We start from the raw sequence: 15050 nt of genomic DNA on the forward strand, positions 1-15050 counted from the left end.
GGGCGGGCAGACGTCATTGTTCAGATGCAAATCTGAGTGGATCTATAGCTATTTGAACCATCTGAGGAGAGCAAAGTTTTTTTAGCTCAAGGCTTTGGTCCGGGGGAAAGACTCACGGCTCTTCACTGTGAATCATCATGAGACTTGAGGTTAACAGGTAAAACAGGTTTTCATGGAGACATTTGTAGGAGCAGAGACAGGAGCAGCTCTGTACTGAGCCTGGCAGCAGAAGCAGGGTCCCATGCCTGTGAGGGAGCCAGCGCAGCCCCCATTGCATGGGACCAGTAACTCTGTCGACAGTGAGTTGTGGTATTTGAAGGGCCCTGCTTGCAGTGCAGGAGAATCCTGTGAGTCCCGGCTGGCCTGGGCATTTGCTCAAAGCGCAAGCAGGGGTGCAAGCTGGGGTGGGAGACTTGCAGCTTCAAGCTCCTTGCCTACTTGGTGCAAATTTGGGACCTGGGTCTGTTACATTGCAGTGAGTCTATCTATCATTTATCTGAGCAGGTCTACCATGAGGATTGGCTTCAAGGTGGGTTTTCTAATGGAAAAAAAAAGGTCTATCAAAAGACACCCACAAACAGGTATTCAACTGGCTCGCCCAGGAGAGTACAGGATAGCTCACCACCCCAGCTGGTTCTGCAGCTCTTATTGTTGTCATAAACAAGCTGCTCAACCCAGCCTTTCCTTTGCTTTATCCTTTTGACAGAACTGCACGCTCTGTGGGCCAAGGAGGGCTGGCAGAGACCAGGGGTATTCCCACCTCTCCGAGCCAGGAGGCAGTGCCAGCGGCTGTGCATAGGCAGCATCTGAAGCTGGAACCCTTGGGGAAAGGGGAAGATGCAGTTGACAGTGCAGGTTTATTTTGGGGGACGTTTTCACAGTGCAGAGTCAGAGACAGGCAGTACTTTGATGCATAATAATGGCATTGCAGCCGTCAGGGCAAATTCCTTCCTCGTTGTGAGAAAGGCGTTGTGAAACCCTGCTTCTAAATTTAGGGAAAATTTTCTACGTCAGCTAGAGTTTTTCGATGAACACGTCATAAATGATTGCCCAAGCTGTGAGGAGAATAAGCAGTGACATTACAAAAGTCAAATGACTGCTGTGCGCTATCTGTCCCCACCTGACCTCCTTAAAGTCTCTCTGAGAAATACAAAAAGTTGGGAAATGCATACAGGCTTTCAACGAAATGCTGCGCAAATGAAACTAAATGGATACATCACCTCTGACCTGGGCCCCTCTGACACCCTGCCACCTCCTCTCCTTTGGGATGCCCACCAGTTCAAGACAAGCTGTGTCCCTGTTAGCTGTACAGGCTTGATGCCACCCAACAGGACGCACGTCCAGAGAAGTGCCCTCAGCTCCCACTGTGGCTGCTGGATGCCGGTGAGGATGTGCAGGATGTCTGCGGCATCACTGAGGCTCATCCAGCAGGACCCCCACCCTGCTTTACTGGGGGAGAGAGAGGGCAGAAACCCACTGGTACCTGCGTGGCCCCAGCAGACCTGCCTGGAGCTGGGAGACGTCATTTGCCAAGTCACCACTTTCAGTGACGTCAGGGAATTAGTCTGTTGTACAAAATTCTTTAAATATCTGTTATTTTTATTTGGTTGTGTGATTTGATGGTGCAGCCAAGATGGGCTGGGTCACACCCATAAACCACACACAGTTTACATTAACAGGATGAGATAACAGCACATTAAGACTCTTTTTTCAAACTGATAGTTCCAAAGTTTTTTGGTTTCTTTTTTCAGTCTTATTTTTCATAACACTGGAGTTAAAACCAGCTTAGAGTAAAACTGTTAACTTCTAAGATCACATATTACCTAGCATTCATTTTTTAATGTGTGGATTTATATTAGCCTGATATGTTTCCCATTTGGAGTAATTAAACTTTTTATATCATTAGCCTAATATTTAGTCAGAATATGCATTTTATGATCCTAATAAAAATTAATTACAGCGAGGCACTTGCCTCATAAGCCATGATGTGTCAGACCTTCAAGACATCACACACAGTATTACTAGGCTTGAGGAAAACTAGACACGGTAAGATGCAGTACCACATCAAACCATGAAATAGGTAAAAAAGTGGACCTCACACCCAAATGAGACATATTTTAATTACTGGCCTTCTGGTGTTGAAGCTTTTGCATATATTAGGAAGAGTATACTATACAGCCCACATATTTATATTCCTTTGTGCTTAGGGACCAATTTAAACTTGTTCTGGGAGGAAAAGAGATTTTCCATTGTTTGATCTCTGTTCTCTAGCTCTCCTCCTCTCACACCTTGTCTCTGGTACCCTGCTGCCATCCTCTTCCCATCCCTAAACACTGGTCACCTTCTCTGCCCCAGGGGGAAGGCTTTTTAGCTGGATGGCTTCCATATGGGGCTCAGCCTTGCCCCACACACTGCTACCACAGAGAAGGAAAGAGGCCACCATGAACACTCACACGGAGCTTTTCTCTAGATATGATTTTAACTGCATTATAAGACAACAGAACCTTTCAACCCAGAAGTAGATGGCCTCAGAAATTACCACAAAAGGCCTTGAATCAGGAAACAGCAATTACGTGAGCTCTCTCTGAGGGAGAGGGTGATGTCATGGTAATTTTGAATAAATAAAAGCACTTCAAAATGATAAGAGCCCAAGCAAGTTTACATGGTCGTAATTTCAGATTTGACTATTCATATGTTGCATTTCACCTCGTTAAAGCTGTTTCACAGGCAGCTGACTGTAAAGATTTGTGTCTTCTGCCTCCTCCTTGCTCCCTGGGCCATTGGGTCCAACCCTCATGCTTTCCACCGCCTTTCTCCCAGTCATCTTGCTTGGCCTTCACCCTCTGCCTTCCTGAACCCTCCTATGACATCCCCAATTTCCAGTCTTTGCCTTTTCTGTCAGGCTTACCCTCTTAAAGCAGACAGCAGACAGTCGCCCCTGTGCATCTGGTCTCTGCCCCATGGATGGTGGATGCCCTTTTGGGTTGCCACTTGGACCTCCTCTGCGTGCCTCTGTCTTCCTCCCCTGCCCATATCACTCACGCTGCCCATAGTGCACCAGCACCCCACAGCACAACCCCTGGGTTTCCCCCATCTCAGAGCACCCTGGGCCCCACAGACAACTAACTCAAATATTCACCTATAGGCAATCACTCCCTGCTTTCCTAAACTCCTTCCAATCTCCACCAAAACTGCCCATCTTTCTCCTCCTCGTATCTATCTTCTGCTAAAGGGGACAGGTCAATGTGGGTATCTTTAGTAATTCCTTTCTTCATGACCATATCTCTAGCCTTTGACCCCAGAAGCTAGATTTCTTGGTTGCTCATGGATTGTGTAATTGGATGTGATTGCTTTGACCATCTGGTCTGATCTGAACTACAATTTAAGCCACAGGTCTTTTCTGAATTATTTCCTGCTGTCTCTTCTATAAATAGACATTCAAAAATGCCAACTCTTAGCTCGTTCTTTCTGATGATGAAACAGCCACCACAAGTGTTAGCTGTTTGTTGCTCTGTTTGCTGCTTCCTATTAAAAATACATGTTTTATTTCTAGACTGAGTTTGTCAGCTTCAACTTCCAGCTGTTAGATCCAGTTACATCTTTATCTTAAGTGTCCTCTTTCCCATTTCTGTTCCTCAAATAGATGCTATGATTAATTCATCTCTTAAACTTTGCTTTGTTAAAATTAACCATCTGAGCTCCTACATTTTTCTGCTGTGTTTTCCTGTCTCTGGCTTGCTCTGAAGTACTTTTAACAGATTCATATTATACTTGCGCTGAGAGCATCACGGAAGGGTACAGTAATGTAACTATCTAGTCCTAACTGATATTCTGTATATTGAAAGACAGTGTTTACTCTTCTGCACCACAGCAATGGCTTGGGAAAGATGTGCCTTCTCCTCAGGGAATATATGTTACAATATTTAAGAGTCATCCAGCAACTACAGAGAAAAAACTTTTTATCTTTGCCCCTGAAAGACGTAAACCACCTTGAAGACTTAAGATACGTATCAGTGATTTATCCTGCTTCCCTTCTTGTTCCTGCATTATTACCTCAACTACAGATGAGAAGGTTTTCGATGCTATTTTCTATGATCATTCCATACATAATTGTATACCCAACTATTTTTAAATAAACTGTTATTCAGTAAATATGACCTGTGCTCTTTTCCCCCAGGTGTAGGACTTTACAGCCAGTAATATTTTGGCAGGTATTTTCACCTACATCCATCTTACAAGTGATCCAAATCAGTCTCTAGTTATCATGTTTCTAGTCTTTTTACTGTCTCATAAACTTCACAAGGAATTATTCTACCTTTCCTTCCAAATCAGTGGCAATTATTTGGAATAGCATATGTACAAAAATTAAGCTTCAGAACATCTGCAAAATCGGGCCTGTTCGTAAATGATTGCCCTATTACAATCATATTTTCAGGTCTCCAAGTTAACTAGCTTCTACACTCTCTCACCTACTATGAGGATTTTGTGTCTTTCTAGTTTATTACTCAAAATGTCACGAGGTACCAACCCAAACATCTTTCAGAAGGCTGTCATTTCAATCTCATTCTGCATCAGTCAAGCTTGTAATTTAACTGATTTTTAAAGAATAAAATCACATTCTTTTAATGCAATTTTATTTTGTCAAAACCTGTGTGAGTTTGTAGTAATTGTACCTTTCTTCTTTCTTTGTTTAGGAAATTAAACTTTGAAACACCGATTTGATTATTCTGCAAAGGATCAGTTCAGTTTCACGGGGCTGGTACCATGGGATCGTCTCCTTTACCTTTTTTAATATTGTTATCTTACTGGCTTCCTGCCAGTGCCCCGGAGCTTCCCCAGTGTTTCAAGATGCATTGAAAATTAACATTACTGATGCAGAGTGCTATTCATCAGCTCTTCTGAAGCTGTTGATTACAAGTTTGCTGGATTTTTAGAAGCCTAGGGAGAGTAGCTGCTGTTTAGCATTATCCTTGGTTACTTTTGGAATAGAAGGTATTCTACACAGTATAGAAAATCAGTGTGGTGTCTGCTTTTTTTCCAAATACAGAGCAGATACATCTATTAAATGCCTTTTTTTTTTGCATTCCTTCTAGTGCTGGGAAATGACAGTGGTTAAGATTCCTTAAAATCTCTGCCTTCTTGTCATTGTTACCCCCTTTCTGAAGAGGCCAACCTGCAGAAATGTTGGAATTTAATTGGCTAGAAATCTGGCAGGTACATGCTCGCTCATGGGGGACAATGGTACATATATATATATATATATATATATATATATATAAAATTCTAATGAACTCATTGGTCAGCTTTGCTCTAAAGTTCAGATAATTCCAATTTGGATAAAGAAACCTCCACAGGTTTTGACGCACCGATGAATTTTTTGAAAGAAATTTCTGGTGGCAAATCAAAAAATAGAGCAAAAATAACATTTCTTTTTCCAAAGGCATTTTTCTGAAATGGTCCTTTGTGTTGAAAACTATGTTGTTGTCCTGACACTGAACCTTCATTCATCTATATTGCATATTCTGCATGCATATAGAATACAATGGTGTCAAGTATTAAGTATTCATCTTTTCTCCAAAGGAAAGCTGTCTGAAAAGACTTTGCTTAAATCTTTGCTCTGCTTAAAGCTTGCACTAGCTCAAAAGGAAAAGTGAAGTTAAGATTACTACAGCATGTAGCACCACTGTCATTCTCAGACACTAAAGGCAATAAAATAAAACTCTCTCTTTTAAGTGGTTTCTGAATCATTCTGAAGTATTGCAGCATATGTTCCCATTAGGAGCAGCATAAGTCGCAGAAGAGTCTTTGCTTATGGAAGGTTCACATCTAAATTGCTGGGCCATTTGGATTAAATTGCATTTAGCTGCTTAGCAGAGCCAATGAAGGTGCTAAGGGAGTTGCTAAAAATCTTTACTGCAGTAGGAGTTTGCTCCACTCTGTGTTTAAATCACTAGCATCAAAATTCTCACACCACTCATGGAAACATGCCTGGTTAAAAGGAGCTATGGATAATGGATTTAATGAACAACCACTCCAACTGAGAACAGCTATTTGGTTGCCTAATAGCCATCACACATTTGTTAAACTAGACCTGTGAGCCATAAGGAGTTTCATCTCTGTGATGAGTAGTAGGAATCACAGAATAGAGATATTGCTGGGAAAAAAAAAAAAAAATCTTCCTGATTTTTTTTATGTGGGTTAAGATTTTTTATTCAGCTTTTCAAAAATAATATTCATGGTAAGACATGCAATGGAACTGGAAATTTCACAAGCTGAGAGGCAGTAGCAAAAGAGCAGATTGTGATGGAAAACCTGTGCAGCCTGACATGCAGCTCTAATGATAGCTCGAACACTTGTAAGTGTGGCAGAAGTGTGTGCCTGCACACCTATACTCTATTAGCATTTATTTTTATTCTGTTATCATGTTGGAGCTCCAGGTAGAAATCCCAGCTGCAACCAGTCTGTATGCTATGTGCACACACACACAATGAGAGAGAAACTGCCACAGTGCTAGTTGAACTAAACAGACAGCAGTGGAGGGGAGAGGAGATGCCTCATTACAAAGGAGAGGAGAGAGGCTGCCCGGTTTGGCTCACCTTCCCAGGCAGAGCTAGGAGTTATGCTGCACAGACAGTGCTGGATGCTGAGTGCCAATGAATGAAACAGATCATTACCAGACTGCTAGAGTTTCTTGGAAAAAAAAGCTCTCAGGATACAAAAAGAAAATCTGACAGAACAGAACAGAATTGATTCCTTTTTATTTAAGAAGTGTCCAGCACAGTGAGTCTCTGTGGTTTTTGTGCTGTGTCAAAATGTAATTGTTTACCACCATTGCTGATCATCATAACTCTAGCCAATGCAGTTTGCAGCAATGTGAAGTGCACACCTGCTGCTCCATAAAACAATCTGAGTTTTACAGTGCCTGGAGTGCATCTGCTGTTTAGGGGAACATGAAATGATGTGCCTCAGTGGCTTTACGAGAGGTCTAGACTGAAGGAAGTTGCTCATCCTGCACTGACAGGCAGTGTCCTGAGATAATAAAATAAATTCAAATTGAACAGAAAGGTGTCTTTCAGAATAAAAAAGCTTAGCCTAGAAGTCCTCCTGGGTGTTGGGGTTCCCTGTGGATCTTGTGTTGTGGAACTGTATTTGATAAGAGGAAACCCAGACACACATGGCAACGGAGAAAATGGAGGGATCAAGCTTGCAGACTTAAACTCGGAACAGTGCCCTTGATGGTGCAGAGCTCATCTCTGCCATAGCAGTGAAATTAATGCAGACCTCCCAGAGCCAGGATCAGGCAGGAGAAGTCCTAGGGGCATGCTCTTTGGGAGTGGGAGCTAGAGGTATAAGGTCACTGAGGTACCAAATGACATAGAAGTGCAAGATGAGAAACATAAAAATGTGTAGTGAGAGAGGATGCATCAAAATGAGCAGCAGCCTAGGGGCATGATGATTTCTGTGAGTTAAGTTTTCATTTGCTTGCAATGATGGTGAGGAAATACATTATCAGCCTCAAAGCCAAATGGTAATTCCTTAGTATGGCAGAATTAGAGGCCTTCACTTAACCTTGTGCTCCAACCATCAGGATCATCCTTCTCAGGCTGCCTTTATTTATGGAATGAGTGCTGCTCTCCAGGCATCCAGGGTCTCTTCCTGTAGTCTGGCAGTACATTCTTGACTTTCCACTGAGCATTTCTTAAGGCAGTATTCTCTCATATAGTTAACTAATCTTAAGCACTCAATCACCAACTTTGTACTGATCTGTAGATATTCACTTGGAAAATGTTGGCCCTTGGGCTTCATGTTCTCTCTAAAACTGAAATACTATTTAATCTGTCATACAATTGTAGGATTGAATATCTGCAAACATACCCAATATTTGAAAATCTGCAGTTTGCATATTGCAAACTCGTAACATCTGCAAATACCCCAAATGTAGAAGAGCTGAGATGTTTATATTATTATTTTAAAAGTTGAAGCACATAGGGCTGCACAGACTGCTACAGCCTTATTCAAAAGCCAGATCCCAGATTTGCTGCAAATTAAATGTGAAGGGCTATGAACGTGAGTGGGTTAAGCCATCATGTAGCACTGCTGTGGAGATAGCTGCTATTTATCATTGCCTCCCACTGTGAGGTTGGAATAGGCATCCTGAATGTCACATATACTGTATTTATAATGCTCTTTTAAGGTCATCTCCATGTGCAGATGCTCTAGACAGAGGAATTGATAAGTACAGATGTGTCTGTTGCGAGACACTAAATAGATTGGAGATTATTATTATTTTATAAAATACATATTTCAGCCAGAAACACTGCTGCAGTCACTCCATCCCTGGCAACCTTCCAGTCACCAACAGCTGGCAATTAACACTTACACAAAGATGCCCAAACTTTGTCCAGCCAAAGGCTTCAATGGCCACTTGCCAGGAGCTTTAGGGCTGCACCTATTTTACATAAAATGGAGCAGATTGTGGCTGATTTAATCTTTCCCACGGAACTATGGCCCACAAAGGCTTTTGCTTCTGACGTGCTTTGCTGTACCCTGATCAGACCATTGCCCCATTGTGGAATTCAATGGACCACATTTAGCCTCAAGGTTGTATTCTGGTTTTCCCGTGAATTATGTTCACTACTGACAAAGCCCACAAAGCCTTTCAATCCAGTTGTGGAAAGGCAGCAGTTAATCACATCGCTTTGTACATGAAGAAGGGAAGAGAGTTTGCCAAAATATAATACAACTTCTGATGATATAATTTTAACAGTAACTACGAACAGACTGCTCGTCATTTGTGCTGAGCATTATGCAAGAGAGAAAGTTTCTGACCTGAAAATGTGCAGACTCATTATAAGGCAAGGAAAGAGAAATTAGACCCATAAAATTCCTTCAGAAGAAGAAGCCTGAGGAGGAGAAGATACCAGTTAATGGGGAAGACAGATGGCAGTTTCAGGCCCCACCTGGAAAGGATGATCCTTTCTTTGACTGTCCCTGAGCTTGGCGATCACAGGGCTGGGCTCACCCTCTCAGGCTGGAAAAGGATTGAACCCATGGTTCCTGCTGACTGCATGGGTGGTGTATTGCTCTTCCCCTGTGTGAAGTGAGGTGTGGGCGCTCTGCCCCAGCCATATTTTCACAGAAAAGACTGGCACTCCTCCTCCCTCCCCCAGCTGTCTTGTTGGAAGGGATGCTTAACTATCTAACACAAATGAGAATTACAGGCTGTGAATCCTGGTCTGACAGATTGACTTCCCTGAAGCCTGAAAATCGATGACTGAGCTCGTAAGAGGGGTATGATTTAAGAAGCACCCTTTTCTTCAGTGTGTCCTGTTGGTGAGTCCAGACACCGCCTGGTCAATGTGCAGGCTGCTGGGGGATGCCTCTGTCCCCAGTGGCTCTGTGTGTGGACCTAATTCCCAGGGGCTAAGAACTCCATGAAGGGAGGGAGTCTGACCTTGCAACCCCAGGCCCTCTTTGTGAGGTTACAAAATCTGGCACCATGCACAAGGGTATGCCCAGATTTGTAGCCATAAGGTTTAGGACAGGCTGGATGTTTAGGGACTCTCACCTGACTTCTGCTTAGTGTAGCTGATATGCTGTCATCTAGCTGTGTTTTACACACAGGCACTTGACTGGTGTTTTCTTTCCCTTTTTGCTTTTCTTTGCTGAAATATATATGGACACAATATTCAGTGCCAATGAATGTAAATTAGTGCCTAAGGGAGAGCATACAAACTTAATTCTGTGTGCTTACAACTGACTATTTTTACTTTTCAGGATTGAGATCTTGAGGACAGAAGAAAGAGCGCTCCTGAAATGGCATCTCAATACTTGGAAAGGTCAAGGAAGCAAATAGAGCATAAGGAACTAGGAGGAAAGAGATAAGAAATCATAATCCATTATTATTTTCCTGAATAAATCCAGGGTGTACTTGCATTCTTTAAACTGTGTGCAGATGTGCTGGTCCTGTCAGCCACTAAACCACAGCAGAACAAGGAAGAGTGCAGTAAGGGAAGCTGAGATGATCTGGTATATGGAAGTGATGCCTGAAGAGATGTTAAATACAAGAGAACTCTGCCTAGAAAATCAGTGGCTGCAGGGAGAATATCACACAAGTCTGTAAAATCATCAGAAGCACAGAAAAGGTGAAGGGGCAATGTTGTTCACTGCAACCTGCAATAGAAGAGCTGGAGTGCTTACCAGGTAGAATCACCTGCTGGTATCTCAGGTCACTCAGGTGGGTTGGGCCATCTGTGGAACTCATCACTTTATGATGTCCTTGATGACAAAACTTTCATGTCAGGTTAAAAAAAAATAGACAAACTCATGGAAGGTGAGTCTATTATGAGTTACCAAACACAAGGATACCTCTTGTCACTCCTAGAGTCCTGAAGGTACAGGTCACTGTAGATGAGGATGACAAATCAAGGCTCTAGCTCTGCATGCCTGCCCTGTTCATGTTCTTTGAGCATTCCTTGCTAGGAGCTGTGACACTAACAGCAACGGACACACAGCTAAGTTCAGTTTATAACAAGTCTCCAATTCTTTTGCCTTTCCTGAAAAGGCTTCAAAGGGGAAAAAAAAAAAAAAAAAAAAAAAAAAAAAAAAAAAAAAAAAAAAAAAAGGTACCAGCCCAGACAGCTGCTTGCATCTCTTCCTGCATAATAGAAGAGATTATTCTTCAGACATGTTCACCTCATCTCAAATGTGCTGGCCTTATGCATTGTTTTCTAAGGCTGATACTTTATAAAATCTTTTACATAGAAGTATTTCACATGATTTTCTTCTTCTCCCCTTTTATTCCTTGCAACAGTGAAATATTTACATTCATCTTGCAAAGGGTCCCACACAATCTTACCAAAACCCAAACTGCCCCCACCATGCCCTGAGAGGCGGGGAGATAAATTGTGCGGCAAAGAGAGTCGAGTACTTGCCCAAGCTTACGCACAGGACCTCAAGCAACACAAGGACCCCCAACATTCCTAACAGCCAGGGCTCAGTGCTGAATGGCAGCGCTGTCTCTTCCCAACCACCACGAGCAATCCACTCGTCTTCCGCCTCTCTGTTTAGAGTAGACGGCCATGTATCTTATTGCCAAATATGAGCACATGTTAAGGCTATCGGTGCCTCAGATGGGTCCTTGCTGCAGTGCAGGTGATGCTTGCTCCATCCATGGGAGGGTGGGCCTAAGCTTGTACCCTGCTATGATGAGCACTCCCTGATGCCAGGGTGCCTAGGACACCCTTCCCAGCGCGGGGTGGAAGGCTCATACCTGAGTACTGATAGCTGTAGGCATTAAGGCCTCACCCCTCTGCTCCCAGCAGGACACCCAAAATACCTCTGCAGCAAGATTAGTTACGAGCCTTTTGTGACCAGTGTTAATTTGTCTCTCTGAGACAAAGAAAAACTCACAGTCAAGTAGAAGGAGATTTTTATCTCTTGTGAATCAGTGTGTTGGTGGAAGGAAAAGGAATATTTTAATGAATTATTCACTACTCCTCTCCCCTCTGGAACGGGCGAAGGAGAGGAGATAGGCTTCCTGCTGAACAGGTTGAAAAGAACGTTCTTTTTCAGAAGGACTGAGCCACCTTTCTGCTGAGCACAAGTAATTCAATGCCGGGAAGTGCATTAAAAGCATACTGGTAAAAGGTGGGGGATAAAAGTTAGTTGCTAGCAGTACACATCTTAAAGAAATATAGCAACCAGATGATGATGCAGAGGACAAAAAAAGTGTGGATAGAAATCCCCATAGCTTCATGTGCCTTGATTATTTCATCAATATCTGGATGAAAATGCATTGCCTTGTGCTGATGAAGGGTAAAAAACTGTCCAAGGACTCCATACTTCCAGGACAACTGATTTTCCCCATGTGTTACAGAGTCCTGCTTGCATCACAACTGCTCGGGGACAAGCTGAGGGCAGCAGTGGCTGCACTGCAGAGTGGGAAGGGCATCATGGGGGTACTCGGGGAGGCTGAATTCCCGGAGCAAAGACAGACTGCACAGGCTCAACCTCTCGTACCAAACTGTCACAGTGATCTAATTACTGGAAGTGAAGTGTGTGACATCTGGAGAAGTGCCCATGCTTCAAACTGACTTAGGCAGCCAGTGAACTGTACCCTGCACCAGCTCAGACTGCTGCACACACCTACTCACCCATCAGCTGCCAGGAAGGAGGAGCTGGTTCCTCCTCTGAGATTCTTAACAGCTGCAAACACAAGTTTGGTCACCAGCCGGCAGGCCGGGTGTTGCTTTCCGCTGAAGACAGAATGTATCACATTTGTAATGAAAAACAACATCTCCTGCAGGATTTTCCCATGCACTCAGGCAGGGGAGTATGTATTAATGAAAGGCACACACTCTGGTGTGATGTGGCCGCTGACACCTTCCACGCAGCCAGGAGCCAGACATTATTAGGATTTCTCAGAGTTACAGGCAATAGTTTCCACAGCTCTCAGAAAAGGTATTGCACTCACCATGAGGTAACCTCTTCTGGATCTCATTAGGATGGGTGAAGATGAATTAATCGCTTGTCTGGAAGCTCTGGTTGCCTAGAGATCAGTGATCATGACCTGACTGCATTCACTGTGGGCAGACAAAAGATGGTGGCAGTTTGGTTCTTCAAAAGGACTAATTTCCCAAAGTAAAAGAAAATTACCAGTGAAATTAATTGGGAGGAAAGGTGTAAAGAGAGAAATGGGAGTTCTCTAAGACAACTAATTAGCTGGCCAGAAAGCCACAGTTTCACGCTCCAGAGATAGGAGAGCTCTAGCTAACAGACCTTCTTGGCTCATCTGCAAAAAGAAAGCAATTAGAAATAACAAAGCAATATATCACACACGGAAAACAGATAGCAAGGGGCACAAACAAGTAGCTATTTAAAGCACAAGGCAAGAGACAATGGCAAGAACAAGAAATACATTAGAAACAAACACAAGCATAGAGTAGACTTAGGCCACTTGCTAGACAGGGATGGTAAAATTGTTAGTAATAATGTGGAAAAGGCAAAAGGGCAATAAACAATCTGCAGAGAAAAAAAAACAGAGAATGGATGCATATTACATGAAGCTGAGTCATATAACAGAGTTGTCAGGTGTTGTGTCAATATTTTTTTGGCAGATACAGTATAAAACTTTGCAAACTATGAGAAAAGGAGCCACAGAAACTATTTGAAGGCTTAGGTACCAGGGCTATTTGATTGCAAAATATTTTCTCCATTTGCAGGCATTAAAACAGTATTTATTCTGGCTGAGAACATTAAAACATGAACCAATGGCAGGAAGCTGAGTCCAAAGTGTATATTTTTTAACAGCGAGGGTAATTAACCATTGAGAAGTAGAGAAAATCACTGCCCCTCTGGAAGGCATGTTTTGGCAGAGTTGTGTTTGCTAATTTAGTGCCTGGGCAATGCCCACTTGTGATTTAATGCAGATAAAAGTTGTTTGGGGCTTGGTGGGTGAAGGGAGCATGCCAGGTTGCATCAACGTATCACAGAGGAAATAGCTTTCTCCAGCAGCAGAGGAAGGGTGGGTCATGGTGATCTGGTGTGGGAGGGGGTCACCTAAGGGTCTCCCTGAGCCCAGAGCAGAGCTCCAAGAACTACAGGGTCTGTGACAGCAAAGAGAAAGCCCAGGTTTCCCTGAGAAACACAGGAACTCAAAGCTGGAGGTAAATTGGAAGGACATGAATACTTACTTTAAAAAGTACATGTTTCTTTCACTAGCACCTAGGGTACTAGACACTGAGAAAGGAAATATTCATTTAAGGAGGGGAAAAAAAAAAAAAAATCTTGGCTGTGATTTAGCTAATTGTAAAACACAGCAGGGAGCTGACTGGGGACAGAGCTCTCCTTGAACATTCCGAAACCTCAGCCTTCCCTGTCAAAGGCTTGATGACACAAATACCTGTCTGGGTGTTCCTAGATGATTGTAGCCAAGTCTTAAAGATTTGGGCTTGGTTGATACCCAGTCTGGTTCAGTACAAAAAGTATGCCCACTCCCGCTGCTAAACCAACAAGGCATTAAAAACATTTCCTCCTTCTTGATGAGGAAACAGGAGACAAATGAACTCCAATCTTTTTCTTGTCATCTCCAATGAACATATGTATTGAACTGGTGCATTATATGCTTACCATGATCCATTATGAAATACATTTTTTTTATACCCCAGGCATATAAGTAGGCTAAGACTACTGATCATAGGCCTGTGCATGAGCTGAGTGAGGACAGCAGCAGCTTTGCTCTGGGCAGTATTGTCAGCAACCTGCACCACCTGCACAATCCATAGGCCATGGTCTTACCACAGCCACAGCAAAATTAGGAAACAAATACACCAAGTATTTGCATTTTAAGGGAAGAAGAAGAGAACAAGTCTGATCTAAATGACATTGGTGTTACTGGGAGCTTTTCTAGTCAATTAAGTTGGAAGCGGATAAGACACAAGAACAAACAGAGAATGAGAAATAAGAAGTGTTCAGATGAATGAAAGGGGAAACCTGATAAGGAAAGGCAGAGGGCAAAGCATATTAAGTACTCTGCAGTGTAAAAAAATAGGCTGCTAGTTAGCCAAGGGGAGCATAAGGATTTTTTGTTTTGTAATGGTAAATTGTCATTTTATATTGAAGTCTATTTTCACATGAAAGAAGAATTGGATAGCAATGTACGAAGATACAAAAAGTAAAGTGCCTACCACTTCTAAAATAGGAATCCAGTCTAGAAAGGCTATCTCACAAATGACCCAGGAGCAGGACCAACAGCTGCTGGTGTTTAGAGAGAATCCACTCTGTCTGGGGTCTTGAACACAGAAATGTGAAAGGATGCTACTAGAAAATGTCCAGATTTGAATTATAATCTTTCCTCTCGTACTCTCTGCAATGCTTAGGGATGGAAGATGAAAACCTGTCATAGGTTTTGCATGTTTACAAAGACCAGCTTCTACTCATGGTATTATTTGCTACAGCCTCTAGCTCTGATTTCTAAAGCAGAAGCAGCTTAGTGCCCTGACACTGAAAGTGTTGCACAGGTTACAGCACAGCAGTGGATCGGAACACTG

This window comes from Athene cunicularia (assembly GCF_003259725.1).
Source record: "Athene cunicularia isolate RWA chromosome 3 unlocalized genomic scaffold, athCun1 chr3_part1, whole genome shotgun sequence".
Classification (NCBI taxonomy): domain Eukaryota; kingdom Metazoa; phylum Chordata; class Aves; order Strigiformes; family Strigidae; genus Athene; species Athene cunicularia.